Source organism: Paramisgurnus dabryanus, chromosome 23 (assembly GCF_030506205.2).
Source record: "Paramisgurnus dabryanus chromosome 23, PD_genome_1.1, whole genome shotgun sequence".
NCBI classification, from domain to species: Eukaryota; Metazoa; Chordata; class Actinopteri; order Cypriniformes; family Cobitidae; genus Paramisgurnus; species Paramisgurnus dabryanus.
Genome location: NC_133359.1, coordinates 30,897,706 through 30,921,397, shown reverse-complemented (window position 1 = coordinate 30,921,397; position 23,692 = coordinate 30,897,706). Strand labels below are relative to the sequence as shown.

At 37.6% G+C, this 23,692-nt stretch overlaps 3 long non-coding RNA genes across 6 annotated transcripts; 1 reads left to right on the top strand and 2 right to left on the bottom strand.

Annotated features, from left to right (window-relative positions):
* Positions 1-1,180: 1,180 nt before the first annotated feature.
* On the bottom strand, positions 1,181-2,170 carry LOC135759076 (uncharacterized). 2 transcript variants are annotated; one of them, XR_012335800.1, is made up of 4 exons: positions 1,854-2,170; positions 1,625-1,771; positions 1,468-1,535; positions 1,181-1,390 (listed from the first exon to the last, which is right to left on the bottom strand). It is a non-coding gene; the product is annotated as an uncharacterized lncRNA (long non-coding RNA). The 2 variants fall into 2 exon arrangements; XR_010536641.2 differs by having other exon boundaries at positions 1,625-2,170.
* A 592-nt stretch (positions 2,171-2,762) lies between these two features.
* Positions 2,763-22,805, bottom strand: LOC135759078 (uncharacterized). Of its 3 annotated transcripts, none has more exons than XR_012335817.1 (4): positions 21,840-22,805; positions 21,365-21,439; positions 3,781-3,838; positions 2,763-3,659 (listed from the first exon to the last, which is right to left on the bottom strand). It is a non-coding gene; the product is annotated as an uncharacterized lncRNA (long non-coding RNA). The 3 variants fall into 3 exon arrangements; XR_010536642.2 differs by having other exon boundaries at positions 2,763-3,838; positions 21,840-21,924; positions 22,125-22,805; XR_012335816.1 differs by having other exon boundaries at positions 2,763-3,838.
* On the top strand, positions 6,934-16,977 carry LOC135759082 (uncharacterized). The gene is made up of 3 exons (XR_010536645.2): positions 6,934-7,390; positions 8,808-8,901; positions 16,406-16,977. It is a non-coding gene; the product is annotated as an uncharacterized lncRNA (long non-coding RNA).
* Positions 22,806-23,692: the final 887 nt, after the last annotated feature.

Genomic DNA, 23,692 nt, shown 5'->3' with positions numbered 1-23,692 from the left:
CTTTTCGCATACTGTTTTTCGAATACTCGAGCCGTTTCTCAAAACCAAGTACGCCGAACTCGGACTTGTGTCCTTCGAAGTTCGAACTTGCAAGTTCAGACTCGGAAGAACGAACTCCTGACGCGAAATGCATTCTGGGAAACTTCGCTGTCATAAGTACACACAAGTCTCCTCTGATGCATCCTCGATAAAATGGGCGGATCAAGAACACATCCGGGGATTTTATGTGAACTTGGGCTTGATGCGAACTTTGAATTGGAACAGTACTTGGGCCGCGGCTGATGACGTTTCACAAGTCCACAAGAACACAAGTACAGATAAGAACGCATATTGAGAAACGGCTTATGTATTCGGACATACTACTCGCCTCGCCTACTGCTTTTCGCATACTATATAGTATGTAGTAGGCGGTTTCGGACGCAGCATAGGAGAACGACCGGTTTAAGATGGCCGCCGTATTTCTCAGTCCCCAGCGGCCAATAGGGCATCTAGTCTTCTATATGATATCTATGATCCCCGCTACAGGCAGCTTCCAATCAGCCACTGTCAGGTCACGTGACCCGCCAGTGGCTGCCCCTGCCAGCCAGCTGAAGATTGAACCCCCTCTCCAGTTTCTATCAGTATTTGCATTCCCAATTCGTAATCAAATATATCAAGCGGGGATTCATTGCGCCTTATAATTTTATTCGCATGACTACAACCAGAGTCCGAATTACGTTTTTGGGCCATTTCTAACACAATATTCGGAAACACAGTGAAACCCCAAAATATTCAAATAATCAAACAATGTAAACACAATAAAACTAAACCAAAAAACAAACAATATAGTTAAATCAATGTAAAAACTCTAAACCAAAATGAGTATAAAAACGGATTACGATGAAAAATAAAACCAATAGGTATTAAGGACACAAGTTTAAAACAACAGTAAAACAATATATTTAAAACAAATGAAAAAACTCTAAGCCAAAATGAGTATAAAAACGGATTATATAAACGATGAAAAATAAACCAATAGGTATTAAGGACACAAATTTAAAACAACAGTAAAGCAATATATTTAAAACAATGAAAAACTCTAAACCAAAATGAGTATAAAAACGGATTATATAAACGATGAAAAATAAAACAAATGAAAAAACTCTAAGTCAAAATGAGTAAAAAACGGATTATATGAGCGATGAAAAAAAAAATGTATTTAGCCACTTACCCTTGTGATTTTAAAAAGCGACCAGCTCTGTGGACAAATCAAACACGGGTATCCAGTATCCGAAATGTTTTAAATCCAATTTGCCACAAAATGTTTAAAATGTCCCAGACAAATCCAAAAAGTCTCTGATTTTTCTCTTTTTTAAAGATACGTCCAAAGCGTTGTGTTCTGTATCCTAACCTGTAAACAGATAAAAACATGTTATTAGGGCAAATATCTAAATAAAACACCTTTTTTCTTATGCAATATAAACGTACCGTGGAGATCCGCTATATATATTTTGCAATAGTACACACAACGTTCGCTTTGCCGCTGATATCCAAACCTTTAAAACAGATAACACATGTTATTAGAAAATATTTAAACAAACCAGTTTGTTTAAATCTATTGTAACAGGATTAAATAAATACACACCGGACAACACGCTCCACTCTGCGTCTCTTTGCTCCGAGATTTCCTTGTTACGCTGCTGGTGGTTCTAGTCACGGTCTGACTTTTTTGTTCAAGCCACTCTTCTCCGCGATTTACCAGGAATAGTTAATACCAGTTTAGACAATTTCGCTGCAATACCAGAGATCGAATTTTTAGTTTTTAAATAAATCAGACAAAATACTGGAACGAACACAGCGAAACACATACGTACCAATAGACTTGAGTATAACAGCACTGCTCCATCCAAACTGATGCCGGAGATCTCTTGTCGCCCCCCAATAAAGGTTCGGTCATAAACTTTCAAAGATTACATCATACGACCCCCACACAAACACACACCGACATAAGAACAGTATCAGAAAACTTTGTGTCTGGTCAGAAACTAATAGTTCGATAGAAAATATCGGCTTTAAGTTTAACCAGATACATCTAATCACATATATATATATATATATATATATATATATATATATGATTAGTGATTGCCTTTAAATAAACTTTTGATGTTGCAAAACTTTAGATTCAACAACACACACACGCAGCGTGACACGCAGTGGTGAGAAGCGCACGGGTCGAAAAGGGAGGGGTGATAAACAGCAAATGTCACAAACACAACCTGTCATTAAACATAACAGCATACGCGTGACATAAAACACACTCAGGAAAAACAATCACTCTAAATGACCGGCAATAAAACTATTAAATACTTTCTGTCTAAAGTTGACAACTTGTACAGATTTTGATTGATGGTCCCGCCCCCCTGTCAAAGGGGGTCATAAAAACGACCTGTCAGACAGCAACTGTCACCGGGTGGGGGAGGGGGTCATAAAAGTTTGACGAGTGCTGCCCCCATCCCAGGTGAAAAAGAAATATATTTAAATAGTATTTTTTGGGACATACTTAATATATTTAAAAGCTACTATACTAAATGCATATTAAATGTATTATATTGAACCCACTTCAAATATATTAAATGCATTTCAAGATATATTTAAAGTCAATTTTAATCTATTTGCATTATATTTAATATATTGAAATTGTGTTAAATTGGAACAACTTCAAATATATTTAGTGCAATTTAAGTGTACTTCTTTAAAATTCACTTGAAATGCACTTCTCATACACTTAAAAATACAGTTAGAATACATTTAAAGCTTAATTTAACTGTGCTTTAAGAACACTTTAATAGTACTTCAGCATATTAGAAATATACTAGCATTACATTAATAGAAATGTATTAGCATTACACTACTATTTTATTATAAAGCTGTTTTTAATATTTAAAATGTTATATTAAAATCATTAAATTTTAAGACACATACACAGATTTTGAATACAGAACAATTTAATATACTTCATATTGTGTTGTGTACATTACAAAAATACCTAAAGTAAATTAATCAAGCACAGAGACATACATAATCTCTTGACCAAAGAGAAACATATAAAACAAATATCAGAGAAATGCAATTACAGAGCTACTTCTATCAAATTGTACAACATTAACATTAAATGTATTAATGAAAAGTACACTATGAATATGCAATCACTAAATATTCATAAGCAATGATTATATAATAATCATAATGTAATTCTCTGCATAAAAAGTTAATGAAAAAAAAATGTTTAAGTGCAATTTAAAGACGGAGTGCACAATGTTTGAAAAACGCTTTGTAAAAGGAAATTGGGCCGACTACCAAAACACACTTTGTAGCCAACCAGCAGTAAGGGGCGTGTCTACTAACTGACATCCTTGCCGGGGTTGCGTATGTGTGTGGTGGCTCTATCAAAAGAAGGTCCCGATTCTATTGGGGTAGAGGCATGTTTGTTTAGGTAATTTCAAATGTTAACATTGGCTTTCAAAAATAGTGCACTCTGCCTTTAACCAACTTAAGATAAACCTATAAAAAGCTGAACTAAAACACAAAACAGTTTAGATGTCACATGTTTAAGTGGAGGGTGACTTCTTCTTGCAATTCAGACACCGTAGTAATTGAAGACTGCTTTATCACACGGGCTGTGAAAAGGAAACAGAATATACCAATTAACCAATAATGAATGAACATTTGGATATCCATGTTTAAAATAAATTGGCATAGATATGCATGTATGGAAGTTTTGTTAACTTCTCAGTTTACCTTTTAAAGCTTTGACTGTGTCCTCATCAAGCGTGTCAGTTTTATCTGTCAGAGCACTCTACAAGTGGGAATGAAGATAGGATTAGAACAGGCTCATGAAATAAAGCAACCTGTGTGTATTACAGGATATGTTTTACATTGATAATTGTGTTTTATTTGAACCTAGATCATTTTCCATTGTTTGTCTATTGTGGTCTTGCAAACTTAAGGTTCACCTCTGTTTAAGGAGATTTAAGGAAATCAGAAATGATGCCAAACAGGGCTCCAGACTGCTATCAAATGGTGGCATTTTGCCACCTAAATTTGAGAGTGTGCCACTGAATTTTACATCCGGTCGCACATGTGCGACCAGCAAATTTGACCTTTTTTTTTGTGATATGACCACTGATCTATATAAATGACTGGATTGGAACGCTTGACGTAACTGCGTGAGTTGAAGCCAGCGCAGAGTTCGAGCCGCCATCTTGGTATACCCAACCGGCAGAGAGCGTCATTGACTTCCATTCAAAATCATGATCAAAATTTACCCCCCTTACAGCGTATCAGTTACACAAGGTTAATTTTAAGGATATGTGTACGTTAATTATTTGTTAATTCTGGTGTTATTTGCAATGTTTATGTTTTAATCGGGCAGGATAATGGATTTATAAAAAACCGTTAAGGTGAGTGTGTCTGCTGCATTTGCTAATGACACGGGTATAAATAAAGTTTTTTGGTAACGCTTTAGATTACAGCCCGGAAAGTACTGCGTAAGTACAGCGAATTTACAGCGTATGTTTCTGTAATTATAGTGTACTTATGAAGTAGGTACGTGTAATTATAAGGGAACAATTTATAATATTGGTGGAATAAAGGGGTAACAACCAGGATATATGCAGTAAAGTACTTCGTAAGTGCAGTGAATTTACAGCGCAAGTTTCTGTAATTATAGTATACTTATGAAGTACGTACGTGTATTTATAAGGGAACAATTTATAATATTTGGGGAATAAAGGGGTAACAACCAGGATATATGCAGTAAAGTACTGCGTAAGTGCAGTGAATTTACAGCGTAAGTTTCTGTAATTATAGTATACTTATGAAGTACGTACGTGTATTTATAAGGAAACAATTTATAATATTTGGGGAATAAAGGGGTAACAACCAGGATATATGCAGTAAAGTACTGCGTAAGTGCAGTGAATTTACAGCGTAAGTTTCTGTAATTATAGTATACTTATGAAGTACGTACGTGTATTTATAAGGGAACAATTTATAATATTTGGGGAATAAAGGGGTAACAACCAGGATATATGCAGTAAAGTACTGCGTAAGTTCAGCGAATTTACAGCATACATTTCTGTAATTATAGTATACTTCCCAGCGGGCACCTTGATGTCAATTTGACGTCAAATATTAGGCAAGATTTGATCAAGATGCTGCAAAGCATCATTTCAAAGTTAGATTATACATTAAGTCCTTCTGGTGGTTAATTTGTGAAAATATGAGTTTTATTCCATACTGAAATTGATTATGTAAGTATACGGGCCAACATGTTTGACATTGAGTTGACGTCAAATCAACGTCATGTTAGGCGTTCAGTTGATGTCAAATTGACATCAAAATTGATATCAATGTAAATTTAAAATAATAAAATAATTAACTGGGGCCTCAAAATGCATCCATTTGGCACATATGTTTTGAATCATATGTTGTTGGAATTCTGCATAAAAGTGGACTTCTGCAACTTCTGTGGGTAAAACAAATAAACAAACAAAAAAAACTATTTATGTGAATTACTGATAATGAAATAATTAAGCGAACAGTAATTATTATATTTGACAAAAAAGGGCAGCATTTTTGCTGTAACCTCACATGAAGTACTTATTTTTTTTATCATTTTTTTTTTAGTGATATTATATACTTTAAAATTAAAATACATTTGCTGTAATTGATAATGAAATTGTAATACCCTATAATGTAAGCATATAAAGTATTACAACTACATGGTAATTTATGGAAAATTTACATTAGTTAGAGTTTTCATAGTGAAAATGCTACATATTTTTAAATTATTTAAATTTTCTTGTCTTTAACTGATAGATGCAATGCTAGGGTTCTTAAAAAAATCATATTTGTTTAAAAAAAAATTATTTTAATTATGAAAAATGTAGGACCTACAATGCCTATTTATATTCTCTATTCTTAATACCACCTGTAGATGGCGCCATAGCTTTTGGACATTCTTGGGTTTCTCTGCAGCTAAAGAATGGACTTCAACAATTTATTTATTTATTTTTGTGTGTAAATTGATGCAAACCTAGGATGACAATGTTATACATGTATACACGGAAAAACATAAAATAAAAAATATTTGGAAGATTTATAACGTGGATGACCGTTGAAATGCACGTCATCACGTCAGGCCAGCTGTGAGGGAGGGAAGTCGAAGCAGCTCGAGAAAGTTGCCGCTTTTATCAGGTGAGTAATAAACATCTCATGAAATAAAACATAATTTGGTGACTTTAAAAACTTAGAAGATTGTGTTTTGATTAAATATTTGACGTTGCAATGATTAATTTGTTCTTTTTGTGAATTGAAATTACCCGTTAGTTAATGTAACATTACTGTGAAGGATTCTGAGGTAATTTAACAGAGTTAACTTAGATCCATTAAGCAGATAACTTGTTTTTTTTTAAATGTCTACGATTTTGAAATGTCGCGTGGAATGTTAGTTTTACAGTTTTTGTTCGTACTAATAAAAGTGATTCAAAAAATTGTCTACTAAAGTTGGATGCGAAATTAATATGACGTAGCGTAGGCAACATCATTGTTTTGCTTTATCAGTGCAGTTGGATCGTTGAATCGGTAAGTTAGGCTATACTGTAACTGTACACAGCGAGTTCCCCAGTACGACGTTCTCGCACACGAATGACATTTGAACCGCTTCATTTAAGCTATTGAAATTTTCAGTCATATGTCGTGTTGGTAGTAAAAAATCTTGTGAAGGTGGTGAAAAAGGTAGTAAATTCATCTCTATAATTCCTGAATATACCCTGATTGAATCATTTAAAATAAACCACAGAGATTGCAAGATGTGAATGAGCTTTGATCATTTAGTAAAACTGGTTAATTCAGTTGGCCATTGTGGACTAAAAAGTTAGTTAAAGGTGATAAAAAGCTTTATTTTATTAAAAACATTCCTGTTTGGTAAAATAATTAATGTTTTATATACATTTTTACTTAATAATTGTCATTTTAATCAAATTTTATTAGAAATAATAAGTTGAAGTCACTTTGGGTAAGCCACTTAAAGGTACGGTAGGCCTACGTGTGTGTACAAGTTAAGATCAGGATGACACCACCTCCGCCTCCTTTTGTGCCAGGAAAAACCCTGAAAATAAACCTTATGAATGTAAATGACAGTTTTAGGAGATGTAAGCTGCTGCTCATTCCCCCTGATATTAAACATCCTGTCTCTCTTGTCTTTGTCAGATCGTTTGTTTGGAGTCTCTGTTTGTTCCAACCATTGTGATCCTTCATGCTCCTTCAGAGACTACTATCCGGATTGTCCGTGCCAGTGTTGTGACTCTTGCATCTTTCACCGTGTGATGTTGTCCGGGGCCCGAGGGTGAGTGGGTGCTCTGAATCTCTCCCTGTGATTTGCTTATCCAGGGTTTTTTCCTCTCCTTGTATGTTAGCCTATATGTGCTGTTTGGTGTAACAATGGACCGAGTTCCACATAGGGCTGTCGCGGTAACCACAATCCTGTATTTCCGCACTGCTGAGAAGCTTAACCGCATGAATGACACGTAACCGCAACAACCGCGCTTTTCACATTAAATTCATATATAGCTATGCCCTTCTTGTTTTTCACATCATACATGTATAATAAAGGCCAAATAGATTGTCAAGAGTTAAGAGAGTAACTTGTTTTTCGTAAATTTCAATTCAAAATGTAATACTATACTATTCATATTTCGTTAAATCATACAGTGAATGTGTGAAAGAAGTGAAACTAAGATGACAGAATAGCTGCGTCGTCTGCATCTAGATGCAGTTTTAAAGATTAAAATTACTTTAATTTAACTGATCAACACAAATACAAAGCACCATAATATAACTGATTGCTTACCAGCATTAAAACCACTTAAAATAAAAACATTTAGTTTTTTTCTTTGTGTATCTACAGCGTCCGCTCCGTGGATGAGGAAACTGCAGCCATTAATGCCGGTTGCTTTATTATTAACTGACTGAACACTTGACTCTTACCTGGACATTTAGATATTAAAGTTTTTTGTCACCAGTCTCTGCCTGAAACATTAGAAACATTGATGATCATCTGCCGACCTGATTGTTTCTGCACGTCCTCTATTTTACAGAGAGTTCGCTTAATTAACGGCTTTTCGTTCAGTCCGCGTGAGCTAAACATTTTTGTTCTGTAATTTGTTCTCGCATAGGCTATATTTCTACATATTTTTCGACCAAGTTACACCCGGGATATAATTTAAGTTGTTATAGATAGCATTTAAGCTTGATCTGAAATTATGACAAATCAGTCTAAAAATGATCTATCCAGATTAAATTAGCCAAAACAATGATTTATTCGTTTTCATACTTAATAGATACAAGTTAATTTATCTACTAATATACTATTGAAATTGCCTTCTATATTGCATTCGTTTTGTACATTTACAGGTGCATAAATACGGTCTAATTTACATGTATTTTTAAGACACTGCTTTGTTTTGTATTTGCCGATGCTATGTAAATTTGCACTTAAAAAAACTTCTTGTTAAGAAATTGTTCTTCAATTTATTTTAGTTTTTTCAAAAAATATATTTATATAATAGTATAGCTTGTTAATCTTTTTCTCATAACGGAAAGACATTTAAAACCGCATAGCGCGCTAGTGAGCCACGCAAAATCACTGCAAGGGAAATTCCTTCACCACGACAGCCCTAGTTCCACATCTTTCCCCTCACCAAACACATAAATACGATTACTGTTATCATGTATATAATTGGTTGTCTTTTTTCTTTTATCAGAGTTCTTACAAACAGATTGATGGCAACAATGTACATGGATGGTTCAGGGGTGAAGAAGGCCTTTAAAAAACACAGCTATGTTGTGTTATAATAGGTACTACATTACTTCTTTTGTATGATTAGATGATGTACTGTTGTGTGTCTATTCAGTGTTACCCATTGTGCGGCAGACTTTTATCCATCACAGATGCACAGTGGCTATACTGTAGGGGTGTAATAATTAATTGTACAATTATTATGCCCAGTTCCCTTTCAATACGGTTCACTTCGCATTGCGTCAGTATAGCTGAAGCCTATTGGTTAACGTCTGTACAAAGTACAGACCAATGACGTTTGAACCCGCGCGCGGGATGCACACGTCCTTATATAAGCGCGGTTCAATCGTCAGGAGCTCATTATTTTCTCCTTCAGCGCGAACCTCTCGCTGCTCCAAAGAAAAGAAGAAGCCTTACCTCGCCGTTGACAAAAGCCCTGCAGCGGAGTCCAGGCCTAGCATCTTCCCCTGCCGTTTTCCGGCTGAGAACCGAAGATAGCAGAGTACAGGTCTAGCGTCTTCCCCTGCCGCTTTCCGGCCGAGAACCGAAGATAGCCTTTGCTTGCCGTGGTACGAGCCCTGTGCAGCGGACACATGCCTGACGAGGTCTCCCCTGCGGCCCCCCGGTAAGATCAATATTTTTAATATAAAGCTATAAGCTAAAAGAGCAGGCGCTGTTGTAATAGCGTCCAGCACAGCGGCTCGGTGAGCCTCTCTGCTATGAATTTCCTCCGAGCGCGTTACCGGTCTGGCACCTCCCACGCCAGGACCGCGCTTATGCTTTGGTTGTCTTAACCATGTTTCGTGCTCCCCTTGCTGTTCCTCTCTCGCCGAGAGGAACACACGGCAAGCCATGAGACTAGATGGATGCATAGACAAGCACACACGGACTAACCCCCCCTGTGTTCTGTCACACCGCAACCGTTCATGCTTACAGAGTCCCTTCGCTCCTCTCACATTCAGTGGCGAGATCTCTGGCACATATATTAATCCCCGAGTGCATCGGGTGATACCGTCACGACGCATGGCTATTCTGTGTTGCTGCTCCCCTCTGCCGTTCCTCTCTTGTTGAGATGAACAAGCGGGGAACCGTAGAACTGGATGCATACGACAAGCAAACACGGGCGGTCTGCCCCTGTTCTCTGTCATAGCACAGCCACTCGTGCTCCACGCTCGCGGAGTCCCTCGCCCCTTTCCCCACAGTGGTGAGGTCTCTTAACGGCTTAGTTAGCACGCGGTATTACGGCTCACTGCCTCTAAATGCAGTCTAGTGTTCAACGATTACAGAGCTTCATGCCCCTCCCCTCCTGGAGCGGCGCGATATCATTCGTCTGCTCGATAGGGCCGATTCGCCGCTATTGGAGCACCAAGAACACTCATTATAAGAGAGCTTCATGCCCCTCCCCTCCTGGAGCGGCACAATCTCATTCGTCTGCTCGATAAGGCGGACACGCCTCTATTGGAGCGCTAAAACACTTATTATAGAGCTTTACTGGCCTGAGCCTGTCTTACTTCGGATAGCTCACTGTTCGTCTGCCCGGTCATTTCTCTCTGGTTTAGACGGAATCAGAGGCAGAACGAATTTGTTTATAATATACTGAGGCCTGAATACCTCCCTTTATTCAGTCCCGTCCTATATCAGTGCGCTGAATATTAGTACATTCTTATATACCCGGTTTTTCTGCCCTTTTAATAAACGGCAAAACCGCGGGCCTCACGGCAGACTTCCTCTCTGCGATGGGTTCAGTCTGACATTAAACCACCTAGACATACTGCTCTGCTCCGTGAGCCGTTCGGTCACCGTCACTACTGAGGCTTGTGCACCTGAACGGCTGAGCTTTGGTCTCCGCAGCACAGCTGCATCAACAGAGAACGAAACTGTCTGGGAGAAAGGGTTAAGTCGCGCCTCGGCTGGACTGCCCTGAAATGTTTTCTGTGTGCTGTTTATCAAAACATACTGTGTAATACTGTCGGTTATGCGACCTCACTATAGTGGCGAACGGTATTTAATTCCTCTAAAAAGAGTAATTTCCATGCTTAGTATACTGTGTATTGACACCCACGGTTGTACGGTGTCTCTAAACACTTTATCGCCTTACTGACAACAATCAGTAATACGCACACATGGCCCGCTGTCCATAATTCTATCGACGCTTGCCGAAAAAACCCCGGATTGCCCATATACTGTGTATTGACACCCCACGACTGTACGGTGTCTCTAACACCTTTCTGCCAAATTCGCTCGCAGCCGAAAAAACCCCCGTTTGGCCATATACTGTGTATTGACACCCCACGAATGTACGGTGTCTCTAACACCTTTCTGCCAAATTCGCTCGCAGCCCGCCTCAGTTTCTCCGCTACGATGGCGCAAACGAGCACGGTCTTACGGCTGTTATTCTCTCTTCCTAGAGAGACGACAGCCTCAGACTTTTGCATGGCTCCAAGCGTTTGAATCGCGCCCTCTCCGGACGGCCACTCAAAGGCTTACAGCCAAGCGGTTTATGACGTTTTTCGGCCATATAGCTGATTTATATTAGCGGATCCGAAGACGCTCACACCTCCGCTCCAATACTCGGAGATATTAAGGGTAATATCAACCTCAAGTGAGCTTGCTACCCGCCACAATAAATTTCAAAGCTCAAAGCGCGCGCACAGTCAGACGCGCGCGGCATCTCGTTTAGGACGGACACACGTACCCCTCTAACGAGCCTCAGAAAGCTGAATATCGTGGCATTCTGTTCATAAGTCCACTTCAGTTTGACTAAGCAAAGGTCCCGCCCCGAGCTGACGGCCGGGACGCTTATGCTTAAGTTACACACGGGTGCATGAAGTGCTGTCATTACGAGCTAGCCCAGCATCTGCTGTGGGTTGAACACGCTTTACGACGGCAATCAGCCTTCGGCGCGTGGAACGCCGTTTGTCTCATATCAATCACCTTGTACTGCGAATACGGTACATTAAGGGGATGATTTAGCACTGCAGCACTCTCGACCGTGTTATTGTGATAATGCGGTCGGGCAAACTACGGTGGTTTCATTATTTACCGAACCAGACTGAGATCTCGCCCCCTGAACAAGCTGACGAGTCATCTCCTTTATAAACTCATTGCATCGCTTTATAAGCTATGTTCAATCAGAGTGATACGCATCTCATGCTTAAACTACCAAGATTCAAAATATTAACCTGCCTTATGACACATTGACGCAAGCTGCTAGGACCCCTTTCACGAGGCGTCCTTATGCAAAGTCTGATTCATTCTGTCTAGTGACATTGAAAGTCTAAACTCCCCGCGAATCGTTGGTGGAACACTTTTCTCCTCACTACAGAGGCACGGCGGCTCTCTCCCCTACCTATATCTATGTGGCCATGATAACAGCGAACCACGCTTTTACGACCGACCATTCATTTAATTCACAAGCCTGTCATCTCTCAGATGCGGACGGCGGCGGTAACAGCGAACCATGCTTTTACGGCTGGCCATTCACTTTATTCATAAGCCTGTCATTTCTCAGATGCGGACGGTGCCCGAGGCACAGCGCTCTGGAACTGTCCAAGGTCCTGTATGACAGATACGTCTGACGTACATCAGACGATCAGCTGTTCATCTGCGTCACAGATCACTCACTAGAGCACCTGTCAATACAGGTTATTTATGGATCTTTGACGTTATCACCTCCCGTGACAATTATGCTCACTTGTCTTAGAGCATGGGCATGGTCTTAGAGGTTTCTCATTTGACAATTGTGACACGGCCGGCTGGTCCCCGCCGTCCACGTTGTCAGTTTACAGCTTCGACATCCCTGCTTCGCGCACTACTGAGGTTTGTTGCATTAAAGGTGCGCCCATTAGCTCACCTGTATGCACGATATGGTTTTTAGTTATATGCGTCCACTGTGCACTTAGAGAAGCTCACATGTACACGCTATAACATTTTGGTATACAATAAGATGCGCTTGGAAAAGCGTTGGGTGCCCACCGTTACGTTCATCAATCATATCTGTACACATTCACGGCGCGTTCTGTGCACTGATTTATCTATACGCATTCACGGTGCACTGAAGAGTTCACCCGTGTGCGCACAATTTATTATCAGAACACATGACGGCGCGCTCGAGAATCTTGCCGGCCTGTGCATTATAACACTCTGATTCATCTATATGCATTCACGATGTATTCAAGTGTTCACCTGTGCCCGTGCAATTTATAGTCAATACACATTTACGGCGCGCTTGGAAAGCTCACCGATCTGTGCACTATAATACTACCTATATGCATCCCGATGCGCTCAAGGGCGCACCTGGGTTCACACTATTGTGGTATCTGTATAATCCAACGCTACGAACCGTTCTGCCGCATATTATAGTCAGATCGGCCGTTCGTGAGCTTCGCAGATCACTCACTACACGTATGTCTGTTGCTAACAGTGGTTATTTAGATGGATCGTTGAAACCATCGCACTGGCTCACGCCCCTCTATGAAATATGTCCTATATAGAGCCCACTCTGTGCGAGTTTGGCTTCTTCATGAACTTGGTCTACAGGGGTATCTATATTTGATATCTGCTACGCGGCCGGCTGGTCTTCGCCGTCTACGTTGTCAGATTGTACAGCTTAGACGTCCCTGCCCTACGAGCGCAGGTTCTCTCGGCTCAATCATGCACGCTTATGCGTTTTATGTGTACACCACGGTGCGCTCAGCGAGCTCACCAACGTGACTCTGAATTTACTTATCTCGCACAGCCGCGGCGCGCTCGGTACCTCGCCGTCTTGTGCTATGTTATGTGCCCCCGGTGCGTTTAAAACCCCACCGTGTGCGCGTCAACAATTTATATGGTGCTTACACATTTGCTTTAAAGCGGTGAATATGCCGGGTATAGGGCTACACGCAGTGACTCTCCGGTAAGGCACTTCAGTACGTTGTGTATGCACGGCGTGATGGGATTACGTTCCCCCATAGCGTCAGCTAAACTGACGCAATGCGAAGTGAACCGTATTGAAAGGGAACGCTTAGGTTACTCACGTAACCCCGGTTCCTCACGTAACCCCGGTTCCCTGAAATAACGGGAACGAAGCATTGCGTCTCTTGCCGTGCTACAAACGTCTACTCAGCGAGTGTTATTCGGCTGCGCGCTTCAGTCGAATAATAATGAGCTCCTGACGATTGAACCGCGCTTATATAAGGACGTGTGCATCCCGCGCGCGGGTTCAAACGTCATTGGTCTGTACTTTGTACAGACGTTAACCAATAGGCTTCAGTCACGGAGTAAACAGGAGTTTCCCCCCCATAGCGTCAGCTAAATTGACGCAATGCTTCGTTCCCGTTATTTCAGGAAACCGGGGTTACGTGAGTAACCTAAGCGTTTCTCAATAAGTTATGGTCAAATGCTGCCACATCCAAAAGCCAGAGGGCGCTCTCATGCATAAACTCAAAATATGTTATATATGTTATTTATCTACAAATGTTCAGACAATATTAAAAGCACAGGTTTTAAAAGTGTGAAATCTGTTATACCTATGCCACCTTTAGTTAAAGGTCACGTTCTTCTATATCCCTTTTTTTAAACCCTAGTTAGTTTGTAATGTATCTATAATAGCATTAATAATACTTGTAAAATGATGAAGCTCAAAGTTCACTCCCAGGTGATATATTTTCTTTAACAGAATTCCTCTGAATACCTCAAAGCCTACAGCGAACGGCCGGTTTGGACTTTAGCCCTCTACTTCCCGCTTTAATGACCTCAGTAGAATTTTTTTTTTACTAAACTCCGCCCACAGGAATACGTCAGTCATCTGCTTAGCTAACGGCAAGCTATGCTGCTATCGAATCACAACACACTAAACAAACTACACAATCAGATAGGGCTGGGCAATAAATCGATTTTATCGATTAACTCGAATGTGTAGTTTAACATCGATTTGTTTGAATTAAATCGGTTTCCCCGCACGTTTGCCATAGAGATACCAGGGCTTGCAAAATTTTTTAATCCCTGATAGCCCTTCGGGCAGGCACTCTTTCATTTTTGGTAGCCCGAAATGAATTCAAGTAGCCTGAATAAAAAATACACTGTTTAATGTAGAATATTGATAAATCCTGGATTTCCATGTAAGCCAACTATTTCTGCCCATCCCCAGCTAACAATTTGGTACCCAAAACGTTCCCCTAACAGTTTTTGGTTTCTAGAATGTTATTTTCCAAGGTTTTTGTTTAATAGCAAGGAATGTTTTCTTAAAGAAAATAAACATTCCCCTACTGTTATTTTTAGGTTATTTTAACATTCCCCTAACGTTAGAATAATTGAATGTTATATTACTGAATGTTATATTATATGAATGTATTATAACACAGGTTATTTTAAATTTAATTTAATATAATAAAATACCTCAACACATATTTAGATAACATGGTATTTTATCAAATATATAAACAACCAGTGACTTTAACACAATATAGAAGACTTAAAACAGATGTTTATTAAAAAGGAATAAACATTTAATTCCCTTTAGGTTAACAGATCTTACCATAGCCGTTTATTTTCACTAGAATAATGTTAGACTCTGAGGTAAAACGAAATGACAAACACACATTCTATTCGCTTTAGGTAAATGTAATATCTTACCACTGCTGTTTAGTCACCTATCAAAAGCTTCTAACATTATCTCTAATATTCTCTAAATAGCATAGACGTGTCAAATCGATCGGAAATCACTCAAATATATTTTCCTTCTCATATATTTAAGTTACTACCTGAAGAAAGAAAAAAGAAACGCTAAAACAATGTTATTCTATGAGGTAATTTTTTTTTTAAATGACTTGAGTTCGCGCTGAGCACAAGAGCAGGCAGGTGCTTGTGAAGAGTGAAGCCGGGAGATGCGCGTGCAGAGGGTCGCGTGCAGAGGGTGAGCATGTCACGCTTTCTGTTTGTGTCACTGTCACGTATTGGTTACTCAACTTTTTTGTCCTAATTTCTAACCATTGTCGCTTCGGTTTAGGGTTAGATTTACATAAAATTACATCCTTACCTAAACAAACTCTAACCCCAACAGGTGAAATCTGGTTAAAGTTTAGAAAATATAAAAGAATAAGCCTTGTATCTTTTTTTTATAAACCAATACTTAAAGTGACAAATACTTAAAGTGACATATAACACAAGCACCAAATCTAACCCTAAACCGAAGCGACAATGGTTTGAAAATAGGACAAAAAAGTTGAGTAACCAATACGTGACAGTGACACAAACAGAAAAGCGTGACATGCTCACGCTCAAACACGGCAAAGCATGACATTTTCACGCTGCTCCATGCGTGAAATAGTCACGTAATTCCGTGATATAGGGTTGGTGTGTCTGTCTGTCTGTCTTGCACTCTTGATGCTTTAGAGTTTCACCCATTCATTCATGCTGTGCACTTTTTTATATCGTGGCTGATTTGTAAATTGTACACACACAAAAACATTTTTTTTTTCATATTTTCCCATTCATTTCCTATTATTGTACTAGTGTAACAAGTTTTTTCTTTTTTGACATTCTGCTAAATATATAAATATTTCTCTACTTGTGTGATTACAGGTGGCAATTGCATCAGAGGGAGAAGACTTCACAGTGCCTCCCTATACATGGATGTCAGCTGACGTCAATCACTTGTCTTCCGCCATTTTGAGGACCTGAAGTGGTCGCAAAAGAACTAGAAGCTATGCCTTCAATATGCTGTGAGCATCAAAATCGCTATTTTAACAACACTAAGAAGGCTCAACACAACATGATATTTTGCTCGAAGTATCGCCTATGTCTCTACACGTGAACTCGAGCATTGAGAACATTGTTTGTGAACACAGAGTTAACTAAAAAGAAGGTTTTGAACAACTGACTTTGGATGATTTGGCGTCCGCTCGCCGCTTTCTTCCCAGTCAAGATGTATCGATCTCCAATTGCGACGTAAGGAGGGAGGAGAGTAAAGATGATATCTCCTAAAGCATAGTTCCTTAAAAATGCACGGATAAGTCGTTGTTTTGTTGCAAGTGAAAAACAATATTGACCTTCTAGTTGAAAAAGCAGCCTTATATGAGATTCATTCATTCGCATTCGGAAATCGATTATTTACGTCTGGCAGAGATGACAAGCGGACACCATAACAGCCAAAGTCAGTTGTACAAAACCTGTCTTTTTAGTAAACTCTGTGTACAAAAACAATGTTCTCAATGCCCGCGTTCATGTGTAGAGATCCAGGTGATACTTCGAGCAAAGTTTCATGTTGTGTCGCGCCTTCTTATGTTGTAAAATAGTGGTAGTTCGGTAGCAGCGGACAGCGGCTGGAAGAACGCATCAGGGATCGAGAAGGCATAACACCCTAACCAAGATATATTTTTTTAAAGTAGCGTTTATTTTCATGACAGTCAAGATGTGACATGTTGTCTTTTGTAGCTTTTTACTGTATCCGTAAGAATCATAGACAGTAAAAGATAAGAAATTATCTTTTACTGTAAGTCGTAGCAAGGTAGCCAATGCTTGTCAATAGCCTACTGGTACTCGGTAGGTCCTCAAGATGGCGGCATGACGTAAAAGGTCACATGACTGAAATCTATCTATACTGCAGGGACAACCTTGCAGTCATATGCAAAGGATTTGCTGAAATTTCTTTCATCCTGCCCCCAGCTGAAATCGAAAATTGAAAAAATGAAGGCAGCAAACAAGCTGTTGCCTATAAAAAAACAAATTTAGGGGTTAATTATTTTCAAATAATTAAATTGATGTTCTTTTGTTAAATTGTTCATTCATCGTTAGTTGTTTTGACAGTTTCTTGTTATTCTTTTAAAATTGTTAGTATTTAATATGTTATAGTTTGGATAAATATTTTTGTTTTAAATAAACTTGTTTTGGGTTAAATTAAGGTGTTTCTACTATGCTTTTAAATTTGTAATTTAGTTCTTTGTTGATAACTTTGGCTGAAATTAGGTTTATCTACACCAGTACTCTAGTATTGAATTTACCCTATAACTACACAGAACAAGGGGGTAACAAGTGCCACTTTAATTTACAGCCCGCAGATGTCGTACTTACTCTGTAACTACGTGAAACAAAGGTGTAACAAGTGCCACTTTAATTTACAGCCCGCAGTTGTCATACTTACTCTGTAACTACGTGAAACAAAGGTGTAACAAGTGGCACTTTAATTTACAGCCCGCAGTTGTCGTACTTACTCTGTAACTACCTGAAACAAAGGTGTAACAAGTGCCACTTTAATTTACAGCCCGCAGATGCTGTACTTACTCTGTAACTACAGGAAACAAAGGGGTAACAAGTGCCACTTTAATTTACAGCCCGCAGATGCTGTACTTACTCTGTAACTACAGGAAACAAAGGTGTAACAAGTGCCACTTTAATTTGCAGCCCGCAGATGCTGTACTTACTCTGTAACTACAGGAAACAAAGGTGTAACAAGTGCCACTTTAATTTACAGCCCGCAGATGCTGTACTTACTCTGTAACTACAGGAAACAAAGGTGTAACAAGTGCCACTTTAATTTACAGCCCGCAGATGCTGTACTTACTCTGTAACTACGTGAAACAAAGGGGTAACAAGTGCCACTTTAATTTACAGCCCGCAGATGCCGTATTTACTATGTAACTACATGAAACAAGGGGGTAACAAGTTTGACTTAGACTGTAACAACACAAAATATTGTATATTTACACAGTAACTACAGAAAATAGTTCTAGTTTTGCTTGCTTTGCTTTCACTATAGTTGCCTTGCCTATTTTTAATTTTGCTTGATGACCCAAAAAATTCCTGTACTCTTTTTCTTAAGGTAAGTAACCTTTGTAATATTAAAAATATAGGAATTTATAACTTCGTCACAATCCCCATTTCCATACTCTACCATCTGCATTCCTGTGCTTACTGATAGTGATCGCAGACTATTGTCACAGCTGTTTATTCAATACAGTGGGGGTTAAAGGTGTGGTCTTCTGATTGGTCAGTTTAAATGTATCATGTTAGGTTTAGTCACATGGTCAAGGGATAGAGAATAAAGGTCTTGGTTTTCATGAGCTCTGGGCTTTTGCCTTTTGGCATTTGCCTTTTGCTTGCTTCCCTCTGCTTTTCTTCTTTACCTGAGTTCTTGGGTTTAGGCCATTAAGATTCCAGTTCTAAATGGTGATTCTCTTTCATCTAAACTTTCTTTCTTTCTCTGTTCTCTATCTTATCAGGTAATATCTCACATACATTGGAAACAGTTAATTGTTTGTATTAAGTACCCTTTCATGCATTTATAGTGTAATCATTTCAATTGTTACTTTAAGTTAGTACTGTTACTAAACCTTTTCATTTACAAATCTGTTGTTTAGTTTTGATTTAGTGTTAATACTTAAACGCTAGATATTGCAATTTATATATTTATATTCTAGCAATGCTCTCCCACATATCTTGCTATTATAACTGCACTTATTTCCGTCGTTAGTAGGTTGCAAAAGGGTGATAATTGACCAGAAATACACAGTTTTATAATATCATGCTGTTAACATTTCTCAGTCATTTTGGCATTCCTACAGACTGAACCACTGTAGTGAATCCACCCTTACACCTTTATTGAAAATTCTAAATAAATTGTATCGTACTAATAAATAGCATAAACACATTAACTGAATTTCAAGCTTTGTTGTTCAGTAATCTCCATCACATGCATCATGAAATGAAAAAATATGGTACCCCGTGGTTAAAAAAATACTTGGCCTAAATATATTTTATACCTATATTATTTCAAAAATATATGTGGTGTATGACTATGATTGAATGAAGACCCAGCGTACGTTACAACCATCTCAGATGTTTCTACTGAATCAGCGCAGTTTGTGGAATCCATGTGAAAGCAGATGACGCCAGTGTGATCACCACGCACCAGCTATATGTGGAAAAGAGTATGATCGAGCCAATTCAGTGAATGTGTTTTCTTGCTAAATTACTCTCAAACATAAAATTGTTTTGCATGTAGCCTACACCATATCACGTAGGCCTTATATTTGAATCGTTAGCCAGAGGTTACTTACTGTATAAATAATTTGTAATTTCCCACGTCTTTAGCATAATATGTAATATTACATAATGCCATGTAATATTAAAATAATTAGCCCTTAGTTATAACATACTGCATATATTATTTGTATTTTTCCTGGTTGTTACCCCTTTGTTCCCCAAATATTATAAATTGTTCTTTTAAAATTACACGTATGTACTTTATAAGTATACTATAATTACAGAAATGTATGCTGTAAATTCGCTGAACTTACGCAGTACTTTACTGCATATATCCTGGTTGTTACCCCTTTATTCCCCGAATATTATAAATTGTTCTCTTATAATTACACGTACGTACTTCATAAGTAAACTATAATTACAGAAACTTACGCAGTAAATTCGCTGTACTTACGCAGTACTTTACTGCATATATCCTGGTTGTTACAGCTTTATTCCATAAATATTATAAATTGATCCCTTATAATTACACGTATGTACTTCATAAGTATACTATAATTACAGAAATTTTACGCTGTAAATTCGCTGTACTTACGCAGTACTTTACTGCATATATGCTGGTTGTTACCCCTTTATTCCCCAATATTATAAATTGTTCCCTTATAATTACACATACCTACTTCATAAGTAGACTATAGTTACAGAAACATACGCTGTAAATTCGCTGTACTTACGCAGTACTTTCCGGGCTGTAATCTAAAGCGTTACCAGTTTTTTTTGACATTCAGCTACACTGTGACGGTCAGCGTTATATCTCTAAATAAGTTTAGGTAACATGTAAGTTAAGATAACATAATTACAAAACTAGCAAATTATTGCATGCACATACTGTACAAAGCATGATTATTTATTTAGATTTCAGAATGAGCACGTTTATTGTCATTAATACTAAATATGCTGCGGTCTGTCTGCTGATCTGATACTGTAATAAAGATGAATGTATAATAACTGTTTAAAATGCAAAATGTACAACTTTCAGTAAATAACTATTTACATGCTTTGGACGTTTGTGTTGTAATAATGTACAGGGTAACTTCAGATATAAAAACGAAGATGAGTAAAGTGATGTTTTATCATTAAAATCTGATAACGTCCATTGATTAAATAGAACGTTTGGGTATACCAACATGGCGGCGCGGTGGCTTCACAAGTGTGACGTCATGTGCAATCCAGTCATTTATATAGATCAGTGGATATGACACTAATCTGAAACAGCACATTGTACTTTCTGAATCTATAATTAAAGTATTTATTAGTAATACAGTCTAAATTAGTAGACATGTGAATATTTGGTTAGCATGTTGTTTTACCGTGTGTGCCCCTAAATTTTCTGGTTGCGCCCCTAAAATTTTCAGTTGGGGGCCACTGTGCTCCTAGTAAAAAAAGTTAGTCTGGTGCCCTGCCAAATGGTGCAATGATGACTAGGCCAAGTCCCTTACAGCTTTACAATAAAAAAAACGTTTTTTACAAGAATAATTCAAAAGGACAGAAATTAGCCACCTGGAATGGATGTGTTGCAAACGTTTTTCTTCACTCCACATTTGCCCCGATTCAAAAATGTCAATAGCAGTTGATCTGAAAAACAACAGGCAGGTAAATGATGATTAATGATTTGTTTTCGTTTTAAGATTTACTTACCCCGAGTACAATATATTAAGACAATATAATATAATCAAACCCAGCCTCGGCAGTTTTACAATCTCTCATAAAAGTATCCCTTCTTACAATGTCATTTTTGTGTCCATATGTAATTAGAAATACATTTAAAAATAAACAAAAAGACAATAAGGTTGTCAAGATTGAACTGATATAAACATTAGCCATTGAACATTACTGGAGTTATAATAACCATATAGTCATATCATGGTATTTTCAGGTAAGACAGCTCAAACATTCATTTTAAACTAACGTTAGCGTTGCAAGAGAAACATTAGAAAAACTTAAACGTGAAATCAAATAGCAACAACAAACTTACCACCAAGAATAAGTCTTTCTATGCGCTATATCTTCATTTGTTCCTGTCTACTTGGGATCTGGTTGGTCATATTTATGTCGCTGTGCTAAAAAAAAGAAAGGTTTTAATGATTTCTGAAATGCTTAAGAGAAATGCCTAACGTTAGTCAGAAAATAAAGATGTTCCAATTACCACACGCAACACAGACATAACGTTACATAAAGAAGCTGGGTTAAATGTAATGTAATGTTTTACTTATTTAATAGTTAACTAAATAAAGAAATGTGAAAATCTGTCATCACTTACCCTCGTGTTATCTCGTTCATCTCCAAACAAAAAGCGAAATACTTTTTCCCTCAACGTCAGATCCACTAAAACTGCTCATATTTTAAATCGAGTTGTTTTATCTTAGTCCTCTGGTGAAATATGATCGCCGATTAATTAAATAAATACGTTTAATGCAGAGTCGCCATCTAATTTAACAGTTTATACGTTTACTGCAAGCAACCGCATGCACCGTGAACAACTGACCTAACTGAACAAGTTTCAAATAGCACCGTGACGTGTTACTATGACAACAACCAATCAGGTTTAGTCACGTGTGTCATGTGTGTTGTTTGAAATTAAACAAGTAAGATTTTGAAATTAAACAAGTAAGATTTTAAGCAAATCTTTGAAAAAATAGCTTATTGTGCAATCGGAATGATATAATGTTGAAAGGCTTGAGGAAAGTTCAATGTTAGCTTATTACAATTAATGAATCATGTTTTGAAAAAAGTATGTTTTATCCAAATATACTAAAACTTCACTAGAAGTACATTTGTGTTTAGCATATTTCTTAAAAGTGTAATTATGCATATATTTATTACCAGCATACTTTTAGTACACTTAATATAAATACATTAAAAATATTCTTAAGTTTAGCATATTTCTTAAAAATGTAATAAAGCATATATTTATTACCAATGTACTTCTAGTACACTTAATACAAATACATTAAAAATATTCTTAAGTTTAGCATATTTCTTAAAAATGTAATTAAGTATATATTTATTACCAATGTACTTCTAGTACACTTAATATAAATACATTAAAAATATTCTTAAGTTTAGCATATTTCTTAAAAATGTAATTAAGTATATATTTATTACCAATGTACTTCTAGTACACTTAATATAAATACATTTAAAATATTCTTAAGTTTAGCATATTTCTTAAAAATGTACTTAAGTATATATTTATTACAAGTGTACTTCTAGTGTACTTTTAAAAAATATGTTTAAATGCAATTTAACGTATTTTTAATACACTTCAAATAAGTATGTTGGAAATACAAATGTATTATAAACATACTATTTGTATTTTAAGTATATTTTTAATACATTAAATACTACGTCTTTTTGACCTGGGATATAACTACTAACCTGAAATGTTGATATCTCTTTGAAAAATTGGCATTTTAGGCGGAATTTGGCACTTTTGCATGAAAAGTCAAAATCCAACCTGAAATGTTGAAATCGCTTGAAAAATGCTTTTCTGAGCTGGAAATGCCTTTAAACGACATTTCTCATCATAAGAATGCTTCTGAAGGCATTTTAGGCCGAATTGGGCACTTTTGCATGAAAAGTCAAAATCCAACCTGAAATGTTGAAATCGCTTGAAAAATGCTTTTCTTAGCTGGAAATGCCTTTAAACGACATTTCTCATCATAAGAATGCCCCTGAAGGCATTTTAGGCCGAATTGGACACTTTTGCATGAAAAGTCAAAATCCAACCTGAAATGCTGAAATCGCTTGAAAAATGCTTTTCTGAGCTGGAAATGCCTTTAAACGACATTTCTCATCATAAGAATGCTCCTGAAGGCATTTTAGGCC